This window comes from Phacochoerus africanus, chromosome 13, assembly GCF_016906955.1.
Source record: "Phacochoerus africanus isolate WHEZ1 chromosome 13, ROS_Pafr_v1, whole genome shotgun sequence".
NCBI classification, from domain to species: Eukaryota; Metazoa; Chordata; class Mammalia; order Artiodactyla; family Suidae; genus Phacochoerus; species Phacochoerus africanus.
The window spans coordinates 36,977,007-36,992,170 of NC_062556.1; positions in this window are offsets into that span (position 1 = coordinate 36,977,007).

Sequence of the window (15,164 nt, forward strand, 5' to 3'; positions counted from 1 at the left end):
TCTGAGTCAAACGGGGAAGGGTTGTACTTCACGGGTGAACCATTTCCTGGAACACAAAATTATGGGGATGCTGCTTTCCAGGAGCATAAGGCTCATGTGGAGTTAGACATTACCAAAGGAATAATTGACTGCATGATTGATATGGTATATTTAATGTGATCTATATGGCATATAATCTACATACATGCCTATATTTTTAATTTTGAAGTTGATGGCCATTTATATGTATCTATCTACATAAATATGAGCTTATCAGTGTCTCTTAATGTGTTTGTTTAAGACTATTCTATGTATTATAGAGTACTTATCATTCTTGACTTGTGATCACTGAATACCAGTGTCACCCTCAATATATTATGACAATGAAAAAATACCTTGTACCCCATGGAATCAGTAGGATGCAAATGTCATGATTGTGTTATAAATCCCAAATCCTAATGCAACATTTCAATAATATTCTGTTATTCTTTCACATATGCATATGTTGTTAAACTACACATGCAAATATGAAAATCCTTATTTTATTCTATATGTTCAATACCAACATAACTGGTTCTAGCCAGTCATGGAACAGAAGCTCTATTTACCATGCTAGCTGTAGGCATCCTTCTGGAAAATGAGAATTTTTGAAAATGGATTTATTGTTCATCAATAAAATACAAATAAATATATGATAGTGTTGCTTTGTCTGATAAAATAATATACATTGGATTGCATTTTTTTCCCATTTCTGCTGGTTGAGAGATGGCAAAATGGCTGCCTTGAACTCAGAGAGGGAATCAAGAGTTTGAAGAAATTAGAGCCAACTTGCTAGTTCTTTCACTTGAAAACCTTAGAACTGAACTTCTCTAAAGTCCAGAACCCCTCTCATCTAGATAACTCTGTGAAAGAAGTATAGTTCTATTTTATTTAAACCACAGAATTTTTGAAAATGCATTAGTATAGTTTTTACTCTTATTAACAGATACACATTTCCCAGAAAATCATTCTTGCTAATAACATATGTGAAATTATTAATGAGCATGGAAAGAGGGACCATTGCATAGGGTGTGCATGTCTGTGTGTTGAAATAATTAGGGCCAACCAACTGTAGAATAAAGTGGGAAAATAATTTTGTCTACCTTTCCAATTGAAATAAATTGATACTGTTTGTCCACATAACCAAGATAGAAGGAATGTGAAATAATTTTCATATTCCATAAGCATCATTGTTATACCAAATTCTGCTTACAATAGGACTGAGATGGGAGAATGGTACTATGTATGCAATATATTTTCTTTTTTGATCTTATTTAATGATTTTTATTTTTTGCATTATAGTTGGTTTACAGTGTCCTGTCAATTTCTACTGTATAAAAAAGTGACCAAGTCACCCCTATATACATATTCTTTTTCTCAAATTATCCTCCATCATGTTGCAACACAAGTGACTAGATATAGTTCCCTGTGCTGTACAGCAGGATAATCATTGCTTATCCATTCCAAAGGCAGTAGTCCAGACTCCCAGTCCACCACACTCCCTCCCACTCCTCTTGGCAACCACCAACCTGTACTACAAGTGCATGAGTTCTTTTTCTGTGGAAAGTTTCATTTTTCTAGTGTATTATATTCCATATATAATGATATCATATGGTATTTGCCTTTCTCTTTCTCACTTCACTTAGCATAAGAGTATATAGTTCCATCCATGTTGCTGCAAAAGGCATTATTTTTTTCTTTTTAACGGCTAAGTAGTATTCCATTTGTATGTATGCACATGTTCTGAATCCACTCATCTGTTGATGGACATTTAGATTTTTTCCATTTATTGGATATTTTGAATAGGGCTGCTATGAACATATGGGTGCATGTATGTTTCTCAAGGAAAGTTTTTTCCAGATATATGCCCAAGAGTGGGATTGCTGGGTAATAGTGTAGTTCTATATTTAGTTTTCTGATGTACCTCCATACTGTTTTCCATAGTGGTTGTACCAGTTTGCACTCCCACCAATAGTGTAGGAGGGTACCATTTTCTCCACACCCTCTCCAGCATTAGTTATTTGTTGGCTTGTTAATATTAATCTAGGTTTGGAAGTAAATGTCATAGTAACTCAATCATGGTATCAATGAGAACTTGGGAAAATGTAAGTGTTGACACTTAACACACCATAGAACTTACATATATTTTGTCAGAATTTTGTTGCAAAATACTTAAGATGTAATATGCTTTCTAGTGACATTAGTAAATATAGAAAAAACTGTAATAAATTCATTCTGCAAGTTGGATATCCTGAATGTTTTAAATCTTATACATATTTCTGAAAATTTGCCCAGCCATCAAATAGGAAGTATGTTAGAATAATCAAATTAAAATTTTTATTCAGACTATAGACTTTCAAAGAAAATGAATGAACAAGATGTGATATGCCTCCTTCTTGTTTCACAAAAATATATGGAAGTCAATAAAACTTCATCTCATCTTTTAGGAAAAAAGTTTAATCAAGGCCACAATTTTCATATTCATATACAAAACACACATTAAATTAGAAAGACAAATGACTTATAAACACCCTGATGAAGATCTATTTATAAAAATCAATTTCAGTTAAAGAATAATGGAATGTAGATCTTAAACATTTTATTTGTGTTTTACTTCATTTGAACCTTAATATATTAAATGTGCCACGGTGCTTTTTTTTATGTGAAAATAAACACTGACCACCAAAGATTTAGGTCTTCCTTACTTAGTGTAAAGTTGTTTCTGGAAAGTGGTTGTTCAGTCAGTATCTATACTTTGCAAACCTCAGATATATGTAATAATAAATTACACAGTTAAGTTTGTCCAGAAGGCAAAAATGAAGCAAATAATTTGAATGCTACAAATTGGAAAATACATTGAATTAATAATATTTGAATTTATAGTGACAAACAATCACATACAATTTTGCCTAGCAGATTTTCTGACTCCATGTATAAAATATAAAAGTAAGGTTAAAAAGAGTGAAATAAGCAGGAAGGATAGAAGGAAATAAGTAAAGGAAAAAGACAGTGAATTAAACCACCCTTTGGAAATAGGAACATTGTAAATATTCCATTATCTGTAATTTGTTCCATTCTCTTTTTACTAGAAATTGGAAAGATCTGACTACATTTTTTTTTTCTGTTAAGAAACCTATCCAGTTTAAGCCAATAGATCTACCTTGAATGTTTCAGCTTGGGCTTTGAAATAGCAATCAGGACTTGGGGAACTGAGGTCTAATTCCATTTTCTTGTTAGTTCACCCTCCAAAACAAGACCTCTTTTTTTTAAAAAAAAAATATATTCCTTTAAATTTTCACGTCAATCTTTACTTTTCTCCATAAGAGCTTTGGTCAGTTGGATTAAGTACAGAATAGGGCAGAAACAAAACAATACAAGATTTTTCTCCTCTTTGGTGTGGGCAGGAACCTAGAGAACAGTTCGGAGTGATCCAGTGAAGACCAACAATGCAGCCAATTCTTGATAAACTGTGGGCTTGAAGATCTGTGGACTCTATAAGTAGAGTGACCCATATCATTCAATCCGTAATACTGTTGGAGGAAGTGTGATAATTAAATCTATAGAAAATTATTTCTCTGAGCTGAAGACATGATCTTGATTGGCAGGCTAAGAATCCATAGAATTCTCAGAATAATAATTTTTTTCAAAGTCACCAAGTATTCTGATAACTTGAATTAAGAGAAAATTTTACACCTCTCATGTAGAAAAAGCAAGGTATCTAAAAAAATAAAAATAAAATAAATATACCTGATATTATACATTTATTTTAGAGCACTAAAAGCAAAAAAGAATAGTCTATATGTAGAGATTAACAAGGAGTAAACTCTGTGACTCTTTTGAAAAAAAGCTACATTTTAGAGAACAAAGCTGAAAGTATGAAAAACTTGATGTGGAACTCTAAGATAATAGGAATGTTATCTTTTCATCATTATCTCTCTGATGGCTTGCCTTATGTTACCAGTAAAATCTAGCTTTGTTTTTTTCTTTATTGTGGCTGACAATTCAGATCCCTGCCCTTCCTTTTAATAAATGAAGAGACAGAAAACCCAATCTATTTCTTGCAAAATAATTAAAAATTGAATATCTTTGTGTGTAAACCTATCATTTTCTTCATTTCTCAAAAATTTAATTAAGTATTGAGATATTGTGATAGTCCTTATTCCTAAAACCACCGGTTTTTCATATTCCTGTTTTCTCACTTTAAAATCAATAAATGCAAGTAAAAGTTTTCATTTCCCAATATCTTAGATCTTATCCTTCAAGATATGAGTAACTGTATATACATACTTTTTCTTTTATTTCTTTTCAGCATATTTACTCAATTTTACTTGAAAGTCATGGCTGAAATATGGAGTAATCTTGTCAGGGTTGATATATTTATTTCTAATTGTAAACTTAGAGAATCAGAGTTCAGGGAAAAGCCGAACGACTGACAGTTTAAAAAAAAAGATACTTTTAAATATTTTATCTCATCCATGAACACATTTCTCACCACTTATCCCACAATTTGCTGAGTGCTATTTTTCTTACTCTTATTTTTTGACAATTTCTGTATATACCCAATGAAACTCAACAAGGTTGAGATTTAAAAAAAATCTGTTACCATATTAGCTAACAATTTTTCTAAACAGAAAAAAGAGAAAAATTGTGCTTTAAATGTTAACTAGTAAGAAAAAATGCTTGTTATGCACATGTAGGTCTCATGAAACAGAGAAAATATTTTTTAATATTTCAAAAGTAAAATAATTGCAAATAGAAAAAATCAGTTATATTATTTAAAATATTACAAGGTGACTTATGTACTTCATAAGATTTTGTAAATCTGATAATACCATTAATTTTAGATCATAATTTATTGCAGGTAGAGCACTGTGATGGAATCCATATATCTAGGTAATTCTAATTTAAAGTAGAAGGGAAGCAATAGAAGTACTAGGGGAAAGAAAGAAATTTTTGAAATAGCAATTTATTTCCTAGAAAAGAAATAAACTGCAATCCTATATTTGACATGAGTATATATCAAATCTTTCTTCAGATGTGGACTGAAACCTGAGTTTTTACTTGCAGGCCTGATTATAGTGCGAAGAAAACTTAATAAAAATTGAAGCACTATACTTGTAAACCCTTTTCTCTAATAAGTATAGATTTTGAAATATTGGTAAAGAGTACAGCTTGTAGGTAAGAAATTGTTGCTCTAAATATGGTACAAGTGTGTTTTTCTAAGTGAATTTGTTAGATTTAATTTGCTATAGTGATTTAATATGATCAATGAAATTAGGAATAGTGTTGATTTCTGGTCATTGTATACTTCCCATATTAAAGATAGTTTACAAAAGGTGAGAAATATTTTCATATGTGCTAAAGGAGAATGAATTTTGTCATTTTGCCACATAGTGTTGATTAACATTAAGGTAATTTGTATCACAGAGCATTGTACATGTTTAAGTCAATTAGCAAACAGTAAATCTCTCCTTGTAGGTGTACTATTGTAATTCATAGACAATTGTTCATAATTTTCACTGATTTGGGCATAGAATATACTCAAACTAAAAGTTTAAAAAAGGTATTTATTCCAAAAGAAATTTCACTGTTATAGTAAAAAAAATTTCTATACCATATATTTTAAAAGAAAAATATTTTAGTAAGGAATGTAGCAATTCATTTTATATCTGAATGGATCTCTGTTGAATTACTATATAACATGTAGTTGATGACTATGATATGAAAAATAATTTTTATATTGCTAATAATTTTTCTAAGAAAAAGAGAGGGAGATATTTGTTTAATTGTAAAACAGTAACTAAATTTAATATTTATTCATATGATTCTCAGTAAAAGCACATAATATTACTGAGATAAACATTAATTTATATTTAAAAATTAAAAAAAAACTTTCTATATTTTAAAGAATTAGAGACATAAGAGTAGACAACATAGATTTGGATAGCTTGCTATAATTTTGCAGTCTCTTTTATTCCTATTTTGTAGATACCTAAGTTGACCAAATACAAAATAAACATCCTTCCACATTAGAATATGTCATATAGGAGTTCCTGTCATGGCGCAGTGGTTAACAAATCCAACTAGGAACTATGATGTTGCGGGTTCGGTCCCTGCCCTTGCTCAGTGGGTTGACAATCCGGTGTTGCCGTGAGCTGTGGTGTAGGTTGCAGACGCGGCTCAGATCCCGCGTTGCTGTGGCTTTGGTGTAGGCCGGTGGCTACAGCTCCGATTGGACCCCTAGCCTGGGAACCTCCATATACCGTGGGAGCGGCCCAAGAAATAGCAAAAAGACAAAAAAAAAAAAAAGAATATGTCATATATGTTGGTAATGAATGGAATTTTCCACATATTTGCAACTAGCTTGGCAAGAATTAAGGTGGAGAGAACCATTGAGTATGAAGGGAATACATTCAAACTTTTATTTATTCATCCAATATATATTTATTAAGGACCAGGAACTATTGTTAATAAAAGATGAATATGATATAACATCTGTACTTAGGAAGTGTATCATATCTTTATGTATCAAACATTTACTTATATTGATTAATTGCTTTCTCTTCTTCATTCAAGTCTTACCTCAGTTCTAGGAGTCACCTATTATGGGAAGCTTTCTCTGACTTCGCTAGAATCCGTTTGTGGTCTTAAAAAGTGATCAAAGAGCAGTGCTCTCTGTACATTCCTAGAATATTAATCACTGTGTTTTGCAATTTTACTTAGCTCTCCAATTGGATGCAGTAAATAATTGAGACATACCATTAATTACTACATTATTACTCCTCCAACTTAATGCATGTCAGGGCTTCTCAAATTTAATGGGCATATAAATCATATTGGGATCATCAAAAAATGAAGATGCTTGTTTTCTTTTTTCTTTAAATGATTTTTCCATTATAGCTGGTTTATAGTGTTCTGTCAGTTATCTAGTGTACAGCAAAGTGACCCAGTCACACATACATATATACATTCTTTTTCTCACATTATCCTCCATCATATTCCATCATAAGTGACTAGATATGTTTCCCAGTGCTATACAGTGGGATCTCATTGTTCATCCATTCCAAAGGCAATAGTTTGCCTCTATTAAACCCAGATTCCAAGACCATTCCACACCCTCCCCTACTCTCTCCCCCTTGGCAACCACAAGTCTGTATTCCAAATCCATGAGTTTCTTTTCTGTGGAAAAGTTCATTTTGTGCCATATATGAGATTCCAGATATAAGTGATACAATATGGTATATGTTTTTTTGCTTTCTGACTTACTTCACTTAGTATGAGAGTCTCTAGTTCCATCCATGTTGCTGCAAATGGCATTATTTTGTAAATTTTATGGCTGAGTAGTATTCCATCATGGATACATACCACATCATCTGAATCCATTCAACTCTCAATGGACATGTAGCTTGTTTCCATGTCTTGGCTATTATGAATAGTGCTGCAGTGAACATGCAGGGGCATGTGTCTTTTTTAAGGAAAGCTTTGTCCAGATATATGCCCAAGAGTGGAATTGCTGTGTCATATGGTAGTTCTATGAATAGATTTCTAAGGTATCTCCATACTGTTCTCCATAGTGGTTGTACCAGCTTACATTCTCACCAAAAGTGCAGGAGGGTTCCCTTTTCTCCACACCCCCTCCAACATTTGTTATTTGTGGACTTATTGATGATGGCCATTCTGACTGGTGTGAGGTGGTGTCTCGTGGTAGTTTTAACTTCCTGTTTGGCTCACAACATAACTACTCGGTTTTGCTTCTGCAATAGTTTTTGTAAACAACTTTTTATATGACTTTTTAGTTACATTTGAGATGTAAGTAGGGATAAGAAATTACAGAGGAATTTTTTTTTCATTTTTTTCTGAAAGAAAAACTGCATAAATGAAAATAATTTTCTCCAGAATAAGCAATCTAAGGAAAAAGAATTTATATAAAGATTTATACATGTTGCTGTCTGGCATAAGTTCAATATATTCGCCCAAAGTTCAAGAGTCAGTTTTTGGAAGGAAGAAAGCATTTGGAAGATATTAGAAATATATATGATCCTTTTCTTTTAGAAGTATATAGGATGACCCAAAGAGTTCATGCAGGGAGAGACCTTTGGGTCAAACAGTGCAGAACATTATTTAAGGTATACACATAAGAATAGATTTTCTTCAAAAGGAAAAAAGGAACATATAGAGTATAGGGAAGGAAATTACTTGAGATGGAGGTAATAAGTGATAAATGTACTTGAGTTAGTGGCACATATTCATTGATGAATTTTTTAAAAAATATATTGGAGCAGAGTAGAGGTACAATGTTGTGTTTAGTTTCAGGTGTGCAGCAAAGTGAATCAGTTATACATATACATGCACATCCATTCCTTTTCAGGTTATTTTCCTTATAATTTATTTAAAAACTACTGATTCTATATCCCTGTGCTATACAGTAGGTCCTTGTTACTATACTATTATATATATATATATGTGATATATTTTGTATATGGTAGTGTGTGTATGTTAATCTCAATCTCCTAATTTATCCCTCCCCTCCAAGTTTCCACTTCAGTAAACATGTTTGGTTTTGAACTTTGAGTTTATTTAATTTTGTGAATATTTTTTTGTATTATTTTAAATTAGATTCCACATATTATTGATCTCATATGATCATTGTCTTTCTCTGTATGGTTGACTTCATTACATGATAACTTTTATGTCCATCATGTTGCTGCAAATGGAATTATTTCATTTTTTATGGCTAGTATTCCATTGTACAAAATGAATAAATCTTTATTCATTCCTCTGTTCCTGTACATTTATTTAGGTTGCCTCCATGCTTTGGCTATTGTAAATAGTGCTTCAGTGAACATTAGAATCCATATATCTTTCTAAATTGTGGTTTTCTCTGGATATACATGCAGGAGTAAGATTGCTGAATCATATGGTAGTTCTATATTTTTTAAGGAATAGCCACATGGTTCTCCATAGTTATTGTAGCAATATAATTTCCCACAAATAGTGTAGTAAATTTCCTATTTATACACACCCTTTACAGCATTTATTGTTTGTAGTTTTTCATGATGATGACCATTTTCACATCCATTATAGTATTGATTTGTATTTCTCTAATAATTAGCAATGTTGAGCATTTTTTCATCTGCTTGATTTTTTTTTCCCTTCAATATTCACACTCATATTTACTTTAGGATTTTTTTTTTAATCCTAGTCAACAGGATAATCAAAACACTTTGTGTTTTTGGTAAAAGATGCAGCACACATCAGTGCCACAGGTAGAATAGACTTGAGCAAGATAAATGCCTCTTGTGTTTTGGTGTTTTCATGACTTTGTTTGTCTTCTATTGTGTCAAAAATCTGAAATCAGTCCAATCTTTCAAATGTTCACACACACACACGCATAGACACACACCTAATAGAAGTGTTTGATGAGGTAGAGTGATTGTATCTGATGTTGAGTTTAGGTTGGTGAAGAAAGGAGAACATATACAGTGTGGGAGCAACAAATTTCTATTGATATTGAATGACAAATGTGGTATGTTATTTTTGATTAATGAGAAATCTTTCAAAAGCTGGTTTTGTTCTTTGTAATATATCTAGCTCTTACTGAAATTTAGATCTATTATCCAGTAATTTTAATAATTACCTTCTAAGCATTAGCAATTCATCACAATGTACTATGTGTTCCCTCCTAATGCACTCATTATGAATCTGATTTTGTTTAATTTATTCACTAACATTTCATTAAAATAAATTAAATTATTATGTTCTCATTAAAATGAAATGAGAAATATTAAGACATTTATAAAAGAACATTTTCTAATTTCTACACCAGATTTATTTATTAATATTTCAATGTTATTTTCCTTACAGCTATTATTTTAAGTAAAAATATGTATGTGTTTTTCATTACTTTATAATAGCTTATTAAATATAGTTATAAAACTACATTTACCACTACATTAAAAGTCTTACTTTCTTTTAATGTTTTTCATTAGTGAAATTTAATTCTAAAAATTCAAATTCAAATGGGATCTTTCAGTCAGAAAAACAACGAAAATAATCTATTTATTTGTTTTTCAGAAAACGATGATATAATCTATTTTTAAAATTATTTTACTAAACAAATTCCTAGTTTAATTTTATCATATTCTTAGTGTTGTTTTCATATCCTGATCCATTCATACTGCATATTCTGAAAACTAGAATTGAGAACATAAGTATTTCCTATTAAGATTTTAAGGAGTATAATTAATTCCAAAGTTAAAAAAAATTGGTGTGTGTTTTCATGTGTATGTGTGTGTATGAGTGTGTATAGTTGACAAAACCTTGACAAAGCAAAAGTGTTATATTTATCAATATTTATTGATTCAGGAACAGACTGAAAGTAGCTTGACATTAAAGTGAAATGAATATAATTTGTGATAGAAATTTCAGTTATAAACAAGAAATTCTGTTATAGAAATACAGTCATCTCAGAATTACCATTATTATCATCTATCATCTCATTTGAAAAAAAGAAAAAGAAAAGGACATGGATTTGAGGAATAGTAAGAGAAAATATAACAATGAAAATTAAATCAGAAATAGATGTAGGAGTTCCTATCATGGCGCAGTGGAAACGAATCTGACTAGGAATCATGAGGTTGCAGGTTCAATCCCTGGCCTGGATCAATGGGTTAAAGATCCAGTGTTGCTGTGAACTGTGGTGTAGGTTGCAGACTCAGCTCAGATCTGGCATTGCTGTGACTGCGGTGTAGGCTGGCAGCTATAGCTCGCATTAGACCCCTAGCCTGGGAACATCCAAATGCCCTAAAAAGGCAAAAAAAAAAAAAAAAAAAAGGAAAGAAATAGATGTAAACTTTTTTAGATAAGAAAGAGTAATAACACTTTTATTCAATGGTTTTTACTTAGATAATGAGGACAATTTACTCAAGATAATTTTAGAGAAGTTCCCTGATGGCCTAAGAATTAAGAATTTGGCATTGTCACTGCTGTGGCTCAGGTCCTATCCCAGACCTGGGAACATCCTCATGTCAAGAGTGTGGCCAAAAAAAAAAAAAAAGGTTGGTGACTGAGATATTCTGAATTTTTAAGGGGCAGCACTCAAAGGGGATTTAAAAAAAAAAACAGTAATTTCAGAAATTGCTTTTTTGACCAATTTTGTTTTTTAATGTTTTAAATTTTTTTGGTTGTACCAGTAGCATATGGACAATCTCAGGCCAGGTTCTGAACCTGCACCACAGTTGTAGCTTGTGTCACATCCTGCACATTAGCCTGATGCTCCAGAAGGATCCTTAATCTGATGCTCCACAAGAGAACCTCCTCATTTGACTAATTTTATTTTTTTAATGTCAAAAACTTTTTCCTGATTTAATTATTTTATTAAAGTATTGTTGATTTAGAATGGTGTGCCAATTTCTGCTTTGCAGTAAAATTACCTAGTCATACATATATATATATATGTATATATGTATATATGTATATACATTCCCTTTCTTGTATTATCTCCCATCATGGTCTATTCTAAGAGACTAGATACAGCTCCCTGTGTGTGCAAGACAACTTTGCTGCTTATCAATTCTAAATGTAATAGATTTTACCTTTTTACCCTGAACTCCCCATCCATGCCATTCCCCAACCTTGGCAACCATAAATATTTGACAAATTTTAATTTCTAATATATTAAAATATTTTTACATAATGTTTATGGAATATATTTGAAAATAATCTGCAGTTTATCTTAATTTTACTTTCTAAAGTCTAATTTATATTGTGATTGTTTGATGGTGTCTTTTGAATTCCATTAAGTATACTCTTTAATATATTTTGATAAAAAGTAATTTGACAAGTTCTTAGACTACCTGTCTAAGTCTGAGCAGCCAAATATTTGCTAAGATCATAAATATTTCATAATCCAGAAAATATTTCCAATTTCATCTTATCCATCTTACATTTGCACATTTACTTAATGTATTTGAATGTGTTCATCACAGACAAAATTATTGGACAAAATTCATACTTTGCTGACTGCTTTACATTTTCAATATTCATTTTTCACTGGAAATAGATAATAGTGTAAATTTGCACATACTACCCTGATTATATTTCTCTATTGTTAACAAATCTCCTGGCCTTGGTACTATTTAAGAGTTGGAAAGTGCTGTTTCAAAATAAGTCATTTCTGATTTAAAACTATATCTCTTTTTGAATATGTGATTAGACAACTCTATATATTCAAATTCAGTAGCTTTAACATTAAACTTCCTATTTGAAATATTCTCATTCTCCCCACTGCTTTTGATTATGTCCATAGGCAATATAAACTTGAATATTTTGACTTGATGCTATGATATTGAAAAAAAAAAAAGAGGTATCTGACTTTTTGTCAACTGTACTAATTCCTGATCTAAATGTCACCTATAAAAATATTTGGTCTCAGGTTTCTGTTATGTTCTTTTTTCTACTTTATTGTAAGACCTCCCAACCCGAAATTTCTCATTTTGCTTCCAATTTTACTGACTATACAAATTCTCCTATAACATAATGTTTTCAGATGCTCTTGAAAAAAATAAACATTTTTATAATCACAACAATGAGTGTTAAATATTTAAATTAATGCATGATTTTCTTGAAATTTTATCTGAATATTTATAGCTATGGAGTATACATGGGATGTGCATCAAGGTGAATTAGTTTCCTAGGACTGCTATAACAAACTATTAAAAACTGGATGGCTTAAACAACAAAATTTTGCATCATTTCTGGAAGCTGGAAGTCCAAGGTCAAGGTGTTCACATTGTTTGTTCATTTTGATAGCTATAAAAGAAAATATGTTCCATGATTTTTGAGTATCTTCTGGTGGCTTGCTGGCAATATTTGGCATCCCTTTGTCATTTCTTGGTGATACTACAGAAGTATCACCTGAACTCTGTCATCTTCACATGATGACCTTTTTAAAAGGACACTACTTACACTGGATTGGGCCCACCCCAGATACCTTAACCTAAGTTACCACATCTTCAAAGACCATATTTAGAAATAATGTCATATTTTGAAATACTGGTTTTAGGACTTCAACATATACATTTTGAGGGATGGGCGCATAATTCAATCCCCAACACCGTGGTTGTCTATTATTTGTTGTAGAATGTAGAGAAGGGAATGCTGAAGGGAAAGATTGAGTGAAAACATTTGGAAAGGAATTATAAAATCCTTTGGCCATGTTTTTGTATTAGGATATGTAATAGAAGTAGATGCAATGGAAAGTATAAGATTAAGGCATTAGAGGTATTCTTAGTTAGCCAAACTCCAAATACAGCCAACTGTATTTACTATTTATCTCTAAATTATTTTATTCTGTTGCCTGAAATCCAATATCTTGTAAATTTGCTGCTTCTTAACTTACTTCTATGTTTTAATTGTTCAGATGAGAGGGTAAATTCAGTCCTGTTTTTCCATTTTTAGCTAAAGAAAGAAGCCCTACATGCTTTTTTGAAATAGGTAGATGCTATAATTAAATTTTAAATAATTTGGAGTTTGAGAGTGGTATGCTTGAAATAGACCTATAAGAAAAACTGCAATCTTCAGACTGTATTACTAAGTTATGGTAATCAAAACAGTATGGTACTGACACAAAAGCAGAAATATAAATTGATGGAACAGTATAGAAAGCCCAGAAATGAAGCCAAGCATCATAGGGTCAACTAATCTATGACAAAGAATGTAAGAACATACAATGGAGGAAAGATAACCTCTTCATTAAGTGGTTCTGGGCAATATGGGCAGCTACATGTAAAAGCATAAAAGTAGAACATGCTCCAACACCATGCACAAAAATAAACTCAAAATGAATTAAATACCTAAACATAAAACCAGATATTATAAAACTCATAGAGGAAAATATGTGCAAAATTCCCTTTGCCATAACTAACAGCAATATCTTGTTTTATTCACCTCCAAGAATAATGACAATAAAAACAAATACTTAACTTAATTAACTTGAAAGGTCTTGCACAGCAAAGCAAACCATTGCAAAAGTCAAAATGCAAGACAAACAATGGGAGAAAATCTTTGCAAATAATGTAACAGACAAGGGCTTAATCTTCAAAATATATAAACAACTCATACACTTAACAGTAACAAACAACAAAGAACCCAATCAAAAAATGACCAGAAGACCTAAATAGACATTTTTCCAAAGAACACATGCAGATGGCTGATAGGAACATGAAACAATGTTCAATATCTCTAATTATTAGGGATATGCAAATCAAAAATGCACTGAGGTAGCCCCCTCACTCCAGTCAGAATGACTATCATGAATAAGTCTACAAATAACAATTGGTATAGAGGATGTGGAGAAAAGGGAACATACTTTCACTGTTGGTAGGAATGTACAACTACTATGGAAAATAGTATGGATGTTCCTTAGAAAATTAAATATAAAACTACCATATGATTCAGCAATCCCATTCCAAGAGATATATCCAGACAAAAATACAACTCAAAAAGATACATCTACACCTACATTACAGCAATATACACAACAGTCAAAACATGGAAACAACCTAAATGTCCATCCACAGATGAACAGATTAGAAAATGTGTTACATATATGCAATGGAATACTACTCAGCCATAAAAAAGAACAAAATAATGTCACTTGCAGCAATATGAGATTCTCATACTAAGTAAAGTGAGAAAGAGAAAGACAAGTACCATATGATATCACTTGTATGTAGAATCTAAAATACGGCACAAATTAACATATCCACAAAACAGAAACACACTCACAGAGATAGAGCATGGACTTATAGTCACCAAGGGAGAAGACAGGGAGAGAAATGGCCTGGGAATTTAGGGTTAATAGATGCAAACTATTACATTTAGAATGGAAAAACAATGAGATCCTACTGTATAGCAAAGGGAACTACATCCAATCTCTTGGGATAGAACATGATGGAAGATACTTTTTAAAAACATATGCACACACACATACATGACTAAATCACTTTTCACTACAGTGGAAACTGGCACAACATTGAAAATTTATATTTTAATAAAAAAACTGGAAAATGAATTGATTATTTTCAATGAAAAATTTGGGTGTTATTTTTAGTAGATATAATATACAATAAAACAGCACATGAAAT